Source organism: Ptychodera flava, chromosome 18, assembly GCF_041260155.1.
Source record: "Ptychodera flava strain L36383 chromosome 18, AS_Pfla_20210202, whole genome shotgun sequence".
Lineage (NCBI taxonomy): Eukaryota > Metazoa > Hemichordata > Enteropneusta > Ptychoderidae > Ptychodera > Ptychodera flava.
This window is the reverse complement of record NC_091945.1, coordinates 11343079-11358637: the sequence shown is the minus strand read 5'-3', so window position 1 is coordinate 11358637 and position 15559 is coordinate 11343079. Positions and strand designations below refer to the sequence as shown.

Below are 15559 nucleotides of genomic sequence, written 5' to 3'. Positions count from 1 at the left end.
TTATTTTAACTACGTCGGTGATTTCTTTTCACCTATATTTGGAGAAATACCAGCAATAACAGAAATACGCTACTAAAATGCTGGCAGGCAAAGTCTACAGTCGCTGAAGTCGTCCACAAAATGAAAACCACAAAATAAACAAGCCTACAATTTGCTTTGAACTGAACTAACATTTACATGTCCCCTGTGTGACCCAAATAAACTTGTGTGCGCGTAGGTTTAGCTCAATATTGCCTTTCTCTTTCAGGAGAGCATCTATTACAGTGAAACATGAGTACAGTGTCTCTGCCTTCACTGTGTATGTGACGCAGGGGGAAAAAATGACGCTATCCGCCTTGGGAACAGAATTTTGATCAGCACATTACTGCGGGTTTTTTATTCGACACTTTCAATGAAAGGGAATGACAAAGCCAAGGCTGCAGGCGTAAAACTTCATTATTTTGTTTTTTTTCCCTTCGACCTTGACCTTCAGAATAATCCTATTACCTGTCAAATTATTTTCAGAGCCTAACACGCAAATGTCCCCATTTTTTATTATTTTGTTGGGAGAAATGAGGGCAGGCGGCGATAACTGACACAGATGCATGTCTGTCTATATGCCTGGGTCAATTCCCCTTTGACATGGGCTAGCTATATATACACATACACTGCATTGTTAACTAACGGGAAGCAAGTTTCCAGCCGTTCCATAAAACCAGCAATCTCATGAACTGCACGTTTCCGAACTAAAAGCATGTAAACAACTTGAGGGGCTTGAACTCTCAAACGTTAACTACACATTTGAACCACAGAACGGAGAAAACCCACTGAGATGGTGGGGATTAAATTTGAATGTTGAAATTTCTGGCAGGCATCCATGTCAAACTGAGATCTGCTGATAAATTACAAACCACAAGGACATCTGTCACAGATTTTATACCATGGATTTACAGCTGAGCTCAAATTGAAATACAATTTATGGTCTTTTTGGAATCCTGGAAATAGGTCAAGGTGGAGATATCATTTATAAATGTACATTGATTAATTAGTATGTCCTTTTTTTTTAGGTAAACCCACAGTTTTTGTCCAAACTGCATGATTCATAGAGCAAAATTAATTTATAAAATGATAGGTTAGGGACTTGGGGAAACTGAACTCACTAAGTCGACTATTAGTATTACCACCGTTCCCAAGATATGAGTGCTCGGACGTCGACTGTGAAAGCTCAGAAACATTTGCTGGTTTATATAGCCCTAGGTGAAATCACTGCATTAGTTGAGGTACTACGTTGTAAATGTGTTTAGGACTTGGGAAGTATACGTGTATGGTGCACATTTTATCATGGTGGCACAGGCTGAGTACGGCTCAGTTTCCCGCCATAGCCTTGCCATACAGTCAATATTGAAAGTCAAAACTTGTATTAACGTGATGCAATAAAGTTTGGTGTATCTTTACAGAATGCCAATGCTTTGGACTCAAATACAATCTTTTTACACTGAATATACATTATCATCTAAAAAACCTCAAAACTCTCAGCTGAAAATTTCGAGATTATATTGTCATGTGAATACATTCTTTGGTATATTTTGTTCCATTCTGAGATCATCAATAAACAAAGTTCCCAAATGGATATAATTATAAAACTTTATGAACAATTCTGTACTATCACTTGATCTGTGCATCCCATAATAATAGACTTTCTTTTCACTGTGTGAACATCTTTTAACAAAATGGGTTTAAAAAGAGAAAAAATCAGTATTTTGATTATTAAACAAAGGTAGTACCTGTATTTATCAACCAAGTCTTATGAGTAGTTCAAAACTGTCACATTTGAACACAACGGTGATGCATTTTCCAATTATTATATTATATCATATTGGTTTATTTCAGACAGTATTTGCCCTTATACATTCCACAAAAAACACTATATTAATTACATTGTTTCATGCTTTTGATTTTGGATGAATAGTTTTCTGTATAAGGTTTTTGACAATGCTGGGATACTGCCCTGTTGATTCTCTGATCAATTTGGCTGATAAAGATTATTATTAAATCAGTATTATCCAATTAGACTAAATTATAGATTTAACACACATTGCGTTTTTCACTTGCCAAAAAGATCTTAAATACTTGCAGTGTGATATTATGATATTCACTTTATGGCAGTGTAACAATAACTTAAAATGAGTGTTGTTGAAGCATGTATTAAAAGTCAATTATAATATGTTATCCATCGCACATACTGAAATTAGTGAACCTCAGAACGTGTATCCTGTAGCCCTTTTTTCGTGTTGATTTTTTCCTAAAATGACTTGTTTCTTTGCCTCGGATGAAGCAAACTCATTCATATTCACCTACGTTTTTGTAATACAATCAATCCTGATACAATGATCAAGCATTAATCTACCTGTGTAATAAACATATCACGAAGCATGGTTAACTGAAACACCAGTCTGATATTTGAATCTTGCGTTTCCTGGAAATGCTGCACTTTTCTAGGGAATGTTGGCCATCTTTTAATAGCATGCATTCCAAGATACATGTACCTTATTGATTTCTGAGAAGTGTTTACGACACCAAATGACGGGTTGACGCTGCAGCAGTAATTTTTTGAGCAACATTTCAAGTTTTGTTCTCCATCGAACGTAAAAACAAAACAGAAGAGGTCCTCATCCACTGTTTATGTAAAAAATAACGCTGGGTAATTTCTGTATAGTTTTCAAATCACTCTTTACATGAACTTGTTTACAACCCAGATCCTTTGTAGTGCAGTACAATTAGAAATAATAAGTTTTTAAACGGGCAGAGGTTGTGAAAAATTGAAATTATACCAGACAAAGTAGTAGGGCAAGAAGAAAAGGTCATACATTAAGATTACAGGAAGATGAGACTGACAAAACTGAAAGACAGAGGTCAAAGGTTACTCAAAGGTCAAAGATTTTGCATTGACTGACTAGATACCCAGCTTTTTGTTTTATTCATTGATAAATGAGAAAAGCAAAATCACAGGAGACATCCGTAAAAGGATTTTTGAAATAGTATGCACAAGACCAATATAATGTCAAAAAGTCTATTCTAATCGGATCATGTATTCCCCAGGGCATGTTGGCGTGCCATGGTACTTTTTATAAATTATTTATAATCTGCTAGGAGTATGCTCATGACAGGGGAAAGTAAACTAATACAAAATCAGCAATTTATGATGTCCGCTTTTTCTGATTCCTATGTCTGTTCAAACTACTGCCCGATTCCTGTTTCACCAACTCAGTAATGCCTAACTCTTGTGTTTTTAACACATGTATTGTTGAATATTTGTGTAGTCTCTATTCATCTCACAGACAGCAACTGTTAGTTCTAGTGTTGGCTCATCCTGGAGTTCTCATCAGTTAATTACATGGTAATGAATTTGACCTTTCGGGTCATCAATCAGATGTCAAAAACAAGCCATTATCAATAATATTCATAAATTACTTTCACTGGTTGATTAATTTTTTAAAGTACCTCTATTAGCAATGTTTACAAATGAATGCAACTTAACCCAATGTGGGCAAACATATCCCTTATCTCATATGTAGTTGGTTATATGGTTGTTGGATTGAAATCTGAGCTCTCGGTGACAACAGCTGTCTGTGTTATACGGCGTACTGGCTTTTATGGTAGCTGAAAAATCAAAATTGGTTGCCTACTAAGCTCAGTTCATACAGCATGTGGATGAATTCAGTGAGGCATGTAATAATCAGAAAGTGTAATTATATTAAATCTGTGAGTCGAGTACGCTAATGCATCATTCTGATTGGACGAGAGCTCATGCTGGCTGTGGTATGGTAATATACCATTGCTTAAACTGGCCCCTCAACTACATGTAGGATTGAAGGGGCAGCCCTAAACAAAGAAAAATTTGATCACAGAAAAAATATGCATTACACAGAAATAAAATAAATATTAAATGGGGATAATTATAAAAGCACCTGAACTCTTCCAGGCCTGACTTTATGGTAACATATTAAAATTACAACTATGTATAGTGGTTTAGGCCTGAAAGGATTAAACTTTTCAAAATTTTCTTGACAACTGCAAAGTCTCATTGGAACATTTGGGATGTGCTTGGCCAAATCAGCAGTGTCACCATCGTCATCTGCTACACATACGATATCACATAGGCTATTACTTGTGCTATGCATCCCTCTTGTTCACACTGCTAAGTCCTGGGTACTGTAATGCCATTCAAAGATGGTCACAAAAATCTGATTAAACTACAGAGAGACACACATTTTGATATTGTAATATAACCGTAATGATCTCCTCCACAAGCAGGTATAGATAGGGTTTGGACACAATTCACTTATTTAATACATGTTGCACTTGCCTAGTGGCTTGGGCCATATGTTGCTTACTGTATATAATCTTATGCATGCCTACCTGCAGTAGAGGTTACTGCTTGAATTTGCCTGTCAAATTACATGGTCATATTCAACAGAAAATATCTCATTTTAAACGTAACAAGACTATTGCAATGCACAATGACTGTTCACTTCAGAGCTCAGCAAAAATACATTGGGGAGTGGCTGGTCATCTCTTTTAAACAAAAAACACCTTCCTGGTGAGATCGTGATGTGGTTTCAACACATCAACAATGGTTACATTACAGTTGAAAGTAAACCATGAAGTACACAGAGCGCGTTTGATAGACGTATCTGTATGAATTGTTGAATGTTTATTGCGCAACTTTGCTAAATCTGCAGGAGAGTGCCTGTGGTAATATTGGATTTGCATTCAAAATTCTATGAAAATATGTTATTCACATCAACACGGAGCGGGCGCTAAATCTACAAAACGTCAGCCTTTTCAATTTTATGACAGCCACTGTTTTATTTCTGCATTTCTTATTTAGTGCACTTCGCATATATTCAGCTTCTTAGTTCTGGGAAAGATATCTTATTCATCTTGTCAAGATGTCTTATTCAACTAAATTCCAGTACAGGAATCTATCAGTAATCAGCCTATTGAAAGAATTCATTCTAACCTGATAAAAATTTCACCCTTAAATTCCATCAACCAGTGATGAAAAAGTATTCATCAGTAACAGTGCTACTTACATTCTACGCTTCTCAAACATATAAACATATGTTTTACATGTGTTTTGGTAAAACAAAAACTGCCTGCATACATTTTTCACTGAAGCGTTTATTGCTATATTCATGTAGACTGATATATAATGCAACTGAATAAATCAATGCGATTTTCAACAACCCACCAAACCAGCTTCTGAGAAATGTTAATGTTATTATTCAAACTGTAAAATAACTGTACAGTACATGAAGATATGTTTGACATATACACATAGAAACATTTCTTTCCCGGAATGATCTGAACCGATTCAACACTGCCTATACTACCAGCCTTTCTAGAAAGGTACACAACATTACAACATAGAAATTAAATGAAAATAATATACATATGTACAAGTGTCACACGCATAGGTATATTAATTTTACTGAAGAGACAATACATGCTTCAAATGGGTGCTATTTCAAACTAAATGATGTATGTTGTTTCAACAAACTTTGTTACCGCAACTGAAAAAAGTGACAATAAAGTGATAAATGACATACACACGTTTTAATAGCTATGCTCTTGTCACCTCCCCCCCCCCCCCCCAAAAAAAAAGTAAATAAAACTAAGGGTAATTACACCAGGTACAAATAAATGAGATTTTACAACTCCACAACTGTGTACATCCATGTAAATGTACAGCTCTTTGTGTACTTCATGCTCCAAAGTGTCCAATGCTGAAATTGAACCAGTGGTTGCACTCCTAATACCATAATACGTCATAGACTGTTTGTTCGTGGTTCTCTACAAAGCTCGGATATTTGAAAACACAATTTTTTTTCCCCTTACTGTGACTACAGTATTTCAAAATGAAATCCTCACATTTCACTGTTTTCAGATTATGGGTTAGAGTGTTTTCTCCACAATTCACCATGCAAATCCCCACTCATCTTATCAAAATCCCCCTTCAAATAATCACAGACGCACGACATGTCATCCTCTGACAATGAGGTTTTGAGATTTTGATTTATACAGATTACTTATAGTAGCATTCCACATCATGATCACTGTTTCTATGATGTAACATCATACAGTTGATATAATCCACTATCTGTAAGGCACAGTAAAGTGATACAAGCTTCCCATCTGCAGAATAAGGATATGCTAAAGCTGAAAGACTGCCAATCAGAATTTGTCTGTGGACTACAAAACTGTGTTTGAACTGGAATGAAAAAACTGTGAATGATTTATGTTGACTTTTAATTTATTCAACATTTACTGGATGGATAAAAAGGAAGAAGAGTCTTCTGTTTGATATTTGATAAATGCTATAACTTTAATTTGTGAATACCTTGAAAAAATCTTTATTTGCAAAACTTAAATTTGTATAATTTACCATATTCCCCCTCAATCAGATCCCTAACCCCCAACTCCCCTCCAAGCAGAGAGTAACATTCCCCCCTTGAGAAAGAAACATGGAGAAAACACGATGGGTTTTGTTTCATTATCCAGAAGTACAGTACAAACTGACAGATATACTTACCCAATGGTAAAAGGAGCCCTCTATCATTTTGTTTTCTTTTCATGATTGACTGATATTAAAATTGCAGGAATGCCAAATTGTAAATTCGATTCAGTAAAATGGTAACTACATTATTCAGTACCTTCTCATAAATACAGAATGATCTCATGCTTGCAAAATCTCTTCAAAAAAGCTCACAAAGCATCGGACTATGTTTTTTGACCACATTTGGATTTCCTTTTGTCTCAAACAATTCCTTTGGGCGGTGGTCTGGATTACTTAGACATCACGAACGTCACTAAAATTAATGCGGCATTGACAACGAAGCAAATTATGTCACAACAAAAATTCTTGTCCAATGGTGATTCTATTGAAAATGGTAAAACAAGCCCCTCTTCTCTGACTATTACAATCTTATGAGATGAATAAATGAACTACATGACTAATACCCATTCCAAGTATATCATAGACGTCTTAAACTTTTCATTTGTGTGTTCATAACTGCAAATAACAAGCCACAGCCCTGAAATAACATTCCCACTATAAGCCTACCATGAAGGGGAATATGGCTTTATTATTAGACACATTGTTATTTGCAACCTTTATATAGGGTAAAATCATGATGATCGGGATGTATTTCAAAGTACATTTAATCTGGAGTGATCTATGCTAATGGCAGCCATAATGGCTAGATACTGATCATTCTAAAGTCTCTTTAAGCATTTTTACTATTTTGCTGTTGTGGTTGAAAGACACAGAATATTCAGTAAGAACTAGAAAGGCTTACTGTGATTTCTAAAATCTTGCACAAGAGACAGGTCTTGGTGGTGGTGGTGGTGGTGATCTTGGTGATTTCTGTAATTCTTGATTGAGCTTAAACAGCTGAATTCTTGCGTCAGACTTTCATACCTAGAATTCAAAGGTGAAGTGGTACAGAAAGTCAACAATTGCTACGGTAATGACATTCAATATCCTGATTCCTTGCTACTTTGGTCTGGCCACTTTCTACTCACCTACGTAAAGTTCTGAATAAGCATCTGTTTTTCCAAGCAAATGGTCCTATTTTGGGGAGTGAAATTCCACATCAAAACCATGCAAAAATCTTAGGCAAATTTAAATTGCTTTTTTGAACATCTGTAGGAATGTTCTTGAGTTAAAGCAGAGATGGATACGGGAAGGCTAACATATCAACATGGAGTAAAGGCATTAATTTCCAAAGGGATTAAACTTTCACTTTTTGGATGTTTTAGAAAGTTTATTTGACATTCAAAGTCGCTTATTTGCTAGTAAAGCAATCATATTTAATTAATATACTCTATTGCCATTTAATATTTTCACATGGATTTAAATTCTATGGATTTTATCACCTAGCAAAGATGGGAAACTTCAAGAGAATAATTCACAGTTTTTCAGTAGGTGTATTTGCTATGCGTTAGTGGGGACAATAAATCTTTTCCTACAAATCTTTACATGTTGTAGTGGGCGGGCTGTATTCATCAGACTAGGCAAAAACAAGGCAAGAAAGCAGAGTTCATTATCATGACTAGATGATTTCACTGGTGACAGAACACTGTTGCAGCAACTTCATTACATAATGCACAATACATCATAATTTGTACAAACTGTTGATCTTTGTATGACAAACTCTGACAGCTATAGTATTAGTCTGACCATATGGCTTCAGTGATGCTGATTAAAATGATCAAAACTGAGGAAAATTCTAATATTGCTCTATGCATATGTGTCAGACAGAATAAGTATACTATGGTTGAGTTTTTTAGGTAAAAAATTTGAAACTTCATCCACATGAACAAAAAAAAATTAGGGTATGAATCCATCAGCCTATATAATCTGTAATACTGTCCACTTGACTTGGCATTTGGCAATAATTAGTATAACATACAACAGGCAAAAATCCAGCTGGCAAAAATTCATTTTAAATAAAAACAAATTAAGTCTGTTTTTAATCCCTATACCCAGTAAGTTGACCCTCATGATATGATGCCGAGTGCAGCTATAAAAATCTGGCAAATATCACATGATAGCGATGTTGTATGACAAGAGTTGGCAACCCACAGTATGATGTAATAGATGAACAGGAAAAAAGTTTCATAGCCAAAACAGTTAAATTGCACATCATTACTGAGAGATTATAGAAGCCCGCTATAATTTCTACCACAGTCAAATTGTAGTGATCAAAACCTTGATGCAGGGAAAGCATTGATTTGAGAATGAAGATCGAATTAAACAATTACTTTTTTTTGACTTGTACTTTTTGTGCAATATATATCTGGATCAGGTACATGTCAATACTTTAAAATGTATATCTACATTTACTGTATGAATCATACGAACATATGGGAAGTCTCTTTCAAAAATATTACAATTACAGAAATCGAAATGAAACAATTGATACCCTAAAACATTACTGAATTATTGCACATTTGTTTACAGTTTCGAAATATCATAATTAATATTATTTCCGGTAGCAATGTTAGTCTTAAACCATCAACTGTCGAAAAAATTGTGGGTCGCAATATTCATATAATTTGGACATTGCTACGCCAACAACAATTTCCATCCGATCCTAACGACGTCGTTGTTTTGGACTTGACTTTATCCATGGCGAACCGATTCAATGGCGAAGCAGGAAGTACTGCCATACCATTATCATATCGATTTTGGGACTGCACAGTCCATCAACACGCTAAAAAAACACCGAGGGGAGGTATTAACTTTCGCAAAAGCCAAGATACAATAATGTTATCGACCTGAGAAAGATAATGTGAATATTGTACACCACAGAATAAGTCCGTCAGCGAACATGATACCCCGAATTGGGATTTTTCTCTCTAACCTCCATGGCGAGACACGTACATGTAGATGGCTTGTGACGACGACGTTCTCAACAAAACATCACCGACATCTTTCATAAACACTCGGAAAATTACATAAATTGGGAGTTTCTTAGATACTCACCAGTATTATGAACTAGTGTAGACCTAATAAGACCTAGTTTAGGCGTACACACGCCATTAAAGCTGATAATTTCGCTTGCAGACAGCTCAACCTTAGAGGCGTGAACGGTAAAAATTTTCAGCAATGGAGAAAAAAGAAGGGCAAAACATTTTCACTCGAAATCCAACTCTCGTCTTTTGCGAGACTGACGAGAAACTACAGACCTATTTACCTTACCAAAGGTCATCACTTATGGCGTTTAATATGGAAAAGAGGTTTAATATTAGCTCTGTCAAAAACGAACAAAATGGGCGAAATTTAACACAACTCGTGAACAAAACACTATGCTTAACTGTTTAACCTAAGTTTTCATTTTTACATGAGACAATCTATGTAAATTTCTTAGATGCCGATTTGAGGGTCAGCAGATCATGACTAGAGCCCTTTAAGTTAATAATAAAAGGGAACGACAAATATTGACTGGTTGTTTAAACTTCAGTTAAGTTGTCATTTATTTACTGCTCATCAAATTTCAAGATAAAATATTTATAAACTCATTACTGATTCATAAAATGAAAAACGTCGGGATTTCCAAGTTAGTGTGTTTTTACCAAGTTCTTTTTTCTGCTACTTAGGGAGTATTGATCATAACGCATGAGAAGGTGACACGACATCGATAACTCACCACGTCTAGAGGCTTCACACGGCAAAGACAAGAGAAACCTTCTTCCTGAATTGAGGAAAATGGTTGAATGGAAAGATAAAGAATCATTCTTCGAACAGGGCTTCGACAACAGAGTGTTTATAATCCCGGCTATCATAATCATTCTCATCATAGGTAAGGGCAAAACAAGCTTCCGTATTTCGCCGGTACATATGTTTTTCTTCGAACACTCACGATTAATTTGAGAAAAAGAAACATATGCGAACTTCTTTTACTTCACAATCGGTTTCTAGATCTTCTCTGGTTTAAAACAACGCTTGCTGCCCAGTCTTTTTATATATTAGTGATTTATTTACAGTTCAATACCAAGCATGATTTCTTTCAACTTGATCTTAAATCTCCAAACGAACAAATCCATATTAATTTAATTTTATTACATATCGCAATACCTATTTTTAGGTTTCTCTACGTTTTAAAGTGTTGTCCAAACAAAGATCGTGACATGATATTGCATGTTGAAAAAATACTGCAGAAGAATCGTTCAGCATTGAAATGTAGCAACTAATAAATTAATACAATACTGTTTGAATTTTAGGATATGCATATTGACATGAGAGTATAACAAAGTTACACCAGAATGAATTTTATTTTAAAAGCCTGAAAGAAAAGATCATGCCTTAAACCCTATAATTGTCAAGAAAAATAACTTTTTGCATAGATTTGATTATCCTAGATTAGTAACATTGATTCTGGAACTTTCCATGAGTATTTTCTGCTAGTATGGAAGCCAGAAAAAATAATTTGCTTTAAAAAGTGATTCCATAAGAGCTGATGCTTTTTTGACGATTTGTTGGTGATGAATTTGTCATGGAAGAGTCTGATTATGTTTCATTGTTTGACTTTCAAACAGCGTTTGCTGCGTACAAATTGTACTCAAGTGTAACAAGCAGAGAGAGAGCAAGGAAAGAGAAAGCACAGAAGAAAAAAGAAAGAAAGGACCAGAAGAAAAAGAAGTAAAAAAAAACACTCAAGTAATCATATTTGAATGTGTCATGAAGGGGACAAATTGCCAATACAGACTGCAATCATTGGAGGAAACTTTTCAACACAATGAAAAAAAAATCGATAGGCTGATGATAGTATGGAATAGTGAAGAAGCAGTGTAAATGACTGAGATGGTGGAAATTGCATCACCCTGTGGGGGACTATGAAATGACTTGCAAAATGAGGTGAAGAAGAATTACTTGAATAGGATCGCCAATCGTCACTGTGGGGAAAACGTGTACTGACACCAACAGCTCGCTAGTAGAATTGCAGTTCATACCGTCAACATGGCTAATCAGTGTGTGTGTGTGTGTCATGTCACCTTGGTGCTGTAGAACACATTGAACACAGTTTGCAGGGTCCACATCTGTTTTGAAAGAAGTCTATGACGTCTTGTTCCACTGAAATACTTTTGTTTTTATTTTAAACCAGCATAACGATTCAATGCAAAAAGAAATATGAAAGCTATCAGAAAATAAATTGCCTATTGATTATAGAAAGCAGAATCTATTTTATATCAGTGTAGTATCTAGTAGAGATGGTTAGGCAGGCAAAACAGCACATTTTGAAATTAGACTGTTCACCACCTTTAGGTCATGCACTTTGTGTCAAACTGTGAAGAACAATGGGATTGTTCCAAAATTGGCAGGAAATAGGTGAGATTGCTAAAGCATTGTGCCGGATTTGGCAGAGCAACTTCTATCAACATGTTTGTCCAAACTGTTGAGTGTGACCATGTTTAGTGATCTTCAATTTGACAGATTTTGAGTTGTCACACCTGCTGGATAGACCTTTGAATTACCTTACAATACAGCGGTGATGCAATTCAGGCTCGCTTTCACAGAAGTTTGCTTCCCGAAGGCCAGCAAAAACTGGATCCTCTTTTCAGTAGATTTGCAGTGGTTTTCTTATGAACACTTCCATGATCCAACCAAGAAGCCACCATGATCACCATTTATCCTGGGGGAAAATTATTAGTGGTTCTAAAATTTTAGAAATGTTGTACCAGGGGTTAGCAAAGTCACTCTGTATATTCAGTGGGCACTTGATCAGAATCAGTAACAACCCAAGCAGTCCTGTAGTCAACATACAGTTTCTTATACCTTCATACACTCACTGTTGTATTATACAATGGTTTGTTTGATTAGTCTAATAGCAAACATAACTGGTCAGAGTAAAAAAATCTTTCCCCCACCCCCTGACATCAGAATACTTGATTTTCCCTCCCCTGTAATGAGAATGGAACAATCTGCCATCCCAGTCCTTCCAACATAGTTGGAGGGACTGTGGCCATCCTTACTCTTCCATTAGTGGGACGTGATTTTCTGAGATCTTCCTACGCATGATCATGTTTGAATTTATGTGTATGTACATATTTTTATCGTCAACAGCTTTTGATGCTGCCATTGGTAAATCTGTTTTTAAATTATGAACATGAATTTCTTTCCGCATCAGGCAGTAATTTCAACAGCAATTTCACTTTCTTGATCTTTCAAGGTCGGTGTTCAGTAAGTTTCATACAAAGTTTGTATACTTTTCTTTTACTTTCAAACTTGTCAGCAAACGAAACAATGTTAAGTTCTAGGATTATTTGTGAAAGACAAAACCAATAGTCCTGAAGCCTCAAATGAAAGAACCTGGAAGACAATTTCACTTCTGTATTTTCTTGACATAGCAAATTTTGGATTTTAATGTGTAGCGGCTGGGAAGGTCATACCTGATTGGTTGATTTTAATTATTTACAGCAACTTAGGGAGTCTGAAACAGGCTATTGTGAAGCCTATTGGCTGTTTGGAAATGATTCAATGATGACAATGATATTAAAACCAACCAATAAGCTACAATCTTCCAAGAAGCTGCATATCAGTACTACCCCATGGCACTTGAAGATCCAACAACATCCCCCATCCAACAGTACACAAATCCAGCCACTCTGTTGAAACCAATGTGGACTGTACCACACTTATAGGGATGAGAGGGTTAAGTTCTGTTTGTCAACGCATTCCATGTCTGAAATATTGTCCACATGTCTAGAAAATGTCCCCTCTGTCCAATTCCATTGCCTGTAGATAGCAGTAATTTTCACAATGTCCTCATAAGTCGTCTAGTCAATGTGCCTTCACTAGTCCATCTTGATGTGACAATCACTCGACAGTAAAAACATATCTTCTCATACTATAGTTATATACAAATTCTAGTTCTTACAGAATTCAAAATCTGTATTCCTGGTTATTCGGACCTACTTTTCAAGGGGGTACTGACCTCCTCAGATTTACATGTTATGTCGTTCTTGATTACTGTGGTTGACATTGAGCACGTTCCAAAGTTAAAAAGTTAGATATTAACTTACAAAATTGTTAGAGCTGGTAGTTAAGTATAAAGGATAACTGAACAACGGGTTTCTTCAATTTTTCTGTATGATTGTCAATAATAATTAAGTATAATTATCGATGTACGTGTATTTCACAAGATGTTCGCGTTCAATGGTCTCTTTCATTTACGAATGATTGCATTTTCACATGTTTTAAGTAGAATGTAAACTTACAAAATTACTTTTGACAGTTGTTGTTGCGCTTTTCCAGTACACCAGCTGACAGAGTTGTGTTATCCTACAATTGAGTTGCAAAGGTTCTCCCAGAAGGGCTGTTGTATACTGTAGATCAGCAGTGTTGTAACAGTAGTGCTGATTGGTCAGCCGAAAACTGCCTTGTTCTAACATTACATTGATATTGTGCAGGCACGTTGAGCTCAGACCATCCAGTCTGATCAACACTCATACAGAAAAATTGAAAAAGACAGAAGCATGAACTTGTAAAACAATGAAGTGAGCAGTGTTTTAGGAAATTTTGGTAGAAATACGTACTGTGTGTAAATGATCTAGGATCTGTTGTACAAGTGGCATCGTCTGTTGTTCAACTTTATGATTTCATCAAAGAGTCTGGCAGATTACATTTGCTGGATGTACTGGCCTCAATGGAAATTCTTGTGATGTCATGTGAGTGGAGATCAAGAAAAAATGTTGGATTAAATAAAACCAATATGCAGAATAGGACGAGGTCATGCTGTATGAACAAATGTCATCAATGTTATCTAATGTCACCAGTCTGGAGATATACCTGTACTATATTAACCCTTTGAGTGCTGTAATTTTTCCCACCGACATTTTAGTGCAACATTTTACCAATTTTTATGAATTTTTCTGTAATTTTTTGGATAATTTTGGACCAAAAGGATATCAAATTTCATTGGCTAAAGTTTTTAATCAAAATTTTGTCAAACTCTGAAAAAAATTGACTTTGGTATATTTCATAAGGGCGACAAAAATTGACTTTGGCGCTCAAAGGCTTAAGTAGTTCATTGCATATATCAAAATACATTTTTCTGTGCAGACATCATTCTGTAGAGTAATCTGGGTGCAAAAGTTAGCTGCAAAGAAGATTGCTTCACTTATGCTTTTCACGAAACGTAGAACACCACATCGGATTGGTGAAATTCTTTTTGTTTCACTTAATCAGGGTAATGTGTACCTCAAAATAAAAATAGCTTGAATTTGTGCTCAGACTTTCCTCAGGAATCTTAAAACCATTTTCTTTTGTAATCATGAACAAAGAAATCAGGGGTCATCATGAAAAAGTTTAGAGAAACAAAATCATCCAAGTTTAACCGGGAGTTGAGATTGAAAATAGAATTATTTTATGTTAATTCCATGGGGAATTATTTGGTGTTAACTCTTTGAGTAAGACATAAAGTTTCACTTCAAACATGGCAGTAAAAACTTCATTTACACCACCAACTATGAGTACATACAAGCAGTAGCCCCTCATCTCAGCATTTCCATTTCAATGAGCTGGTGTAACTGATAACTGTGATATGCTGACCTGTCATATGATATCCTATGATATCATATCAGATTGGATAGTCTGGCCAAAGACATATCTTACCTGTAGTCCGAACTTTGGAACTTGCTCGTGTGCACCAGACAGTCCTTTTTTCTCACCTGAAAGATTAATTCTATTTTCCAGTGCTTGCAACATTCTACAGTGATGATACATTTTGATTTGTAAATTTTTTTTTCAGGCCTGAAGTTTCAAGTCTGACTGGTGTAACTGTACTGTCTGTATCAGATTGCAAAATAAAATTTTTATCAACGGAAAGCAAATTGCTCGTCTCTGGACTGTTTGATGTGTGTCATTCTGATGTGACTATTCTCTAAGGTCACACAGATTTTAACCCATTTCCTGCCATGTCCATATTTCACCATCTTTTCAAGTAGTGAAGCACAGTATGTCCCATTTGGTGCATTTTAACAAAAAATTAATACTTTGAAGGCCCCTGAAATC

General features: G+C 35.6%; 1 protein-coding gene and 1 long non-coding RNA gene across 2 annotated transcripts in view; one reads left to right on the top strand and one right to left on the bottom strand.

Annotated features, from left to right (window-relative positions):
- Window positions 1–9718, bottom strand: part of LOC139116833 (E3 ubiquitin-protein ligase Arkadia-like) — a 30539-nt gene extending 20821 nt beyond the window's left edge. Inside the window, exons 1-2 of the mRNA XM_070679529.1 lie at window positions 9533–9718; window positions 7341–7462 (exon numbers count right to left, since the gene is read on the bottom strand). The gene's annotated coding sequence lies outside the window, so the exon portion shown is untranslated. The remainder of the gene's footprint in view (window positions 1–7340; window positions 7463–9532) is intronic.
- Window positions 9719–10139: 421 nt separating this feature from the next.
- LOC139116834 (uncharacterized) lies at window positions 10140–15378 on the top strand. Its single transcript, XR_011548398.1, has 2 exons — window positions 10140–10349; window positions 11086–15378. It is a non-coding gene; the product is annotated as an uncharacterized lncRNA (long non-coding RNA).
- Window positions 15379–15559: the final 181 nt, after the last annotated feature.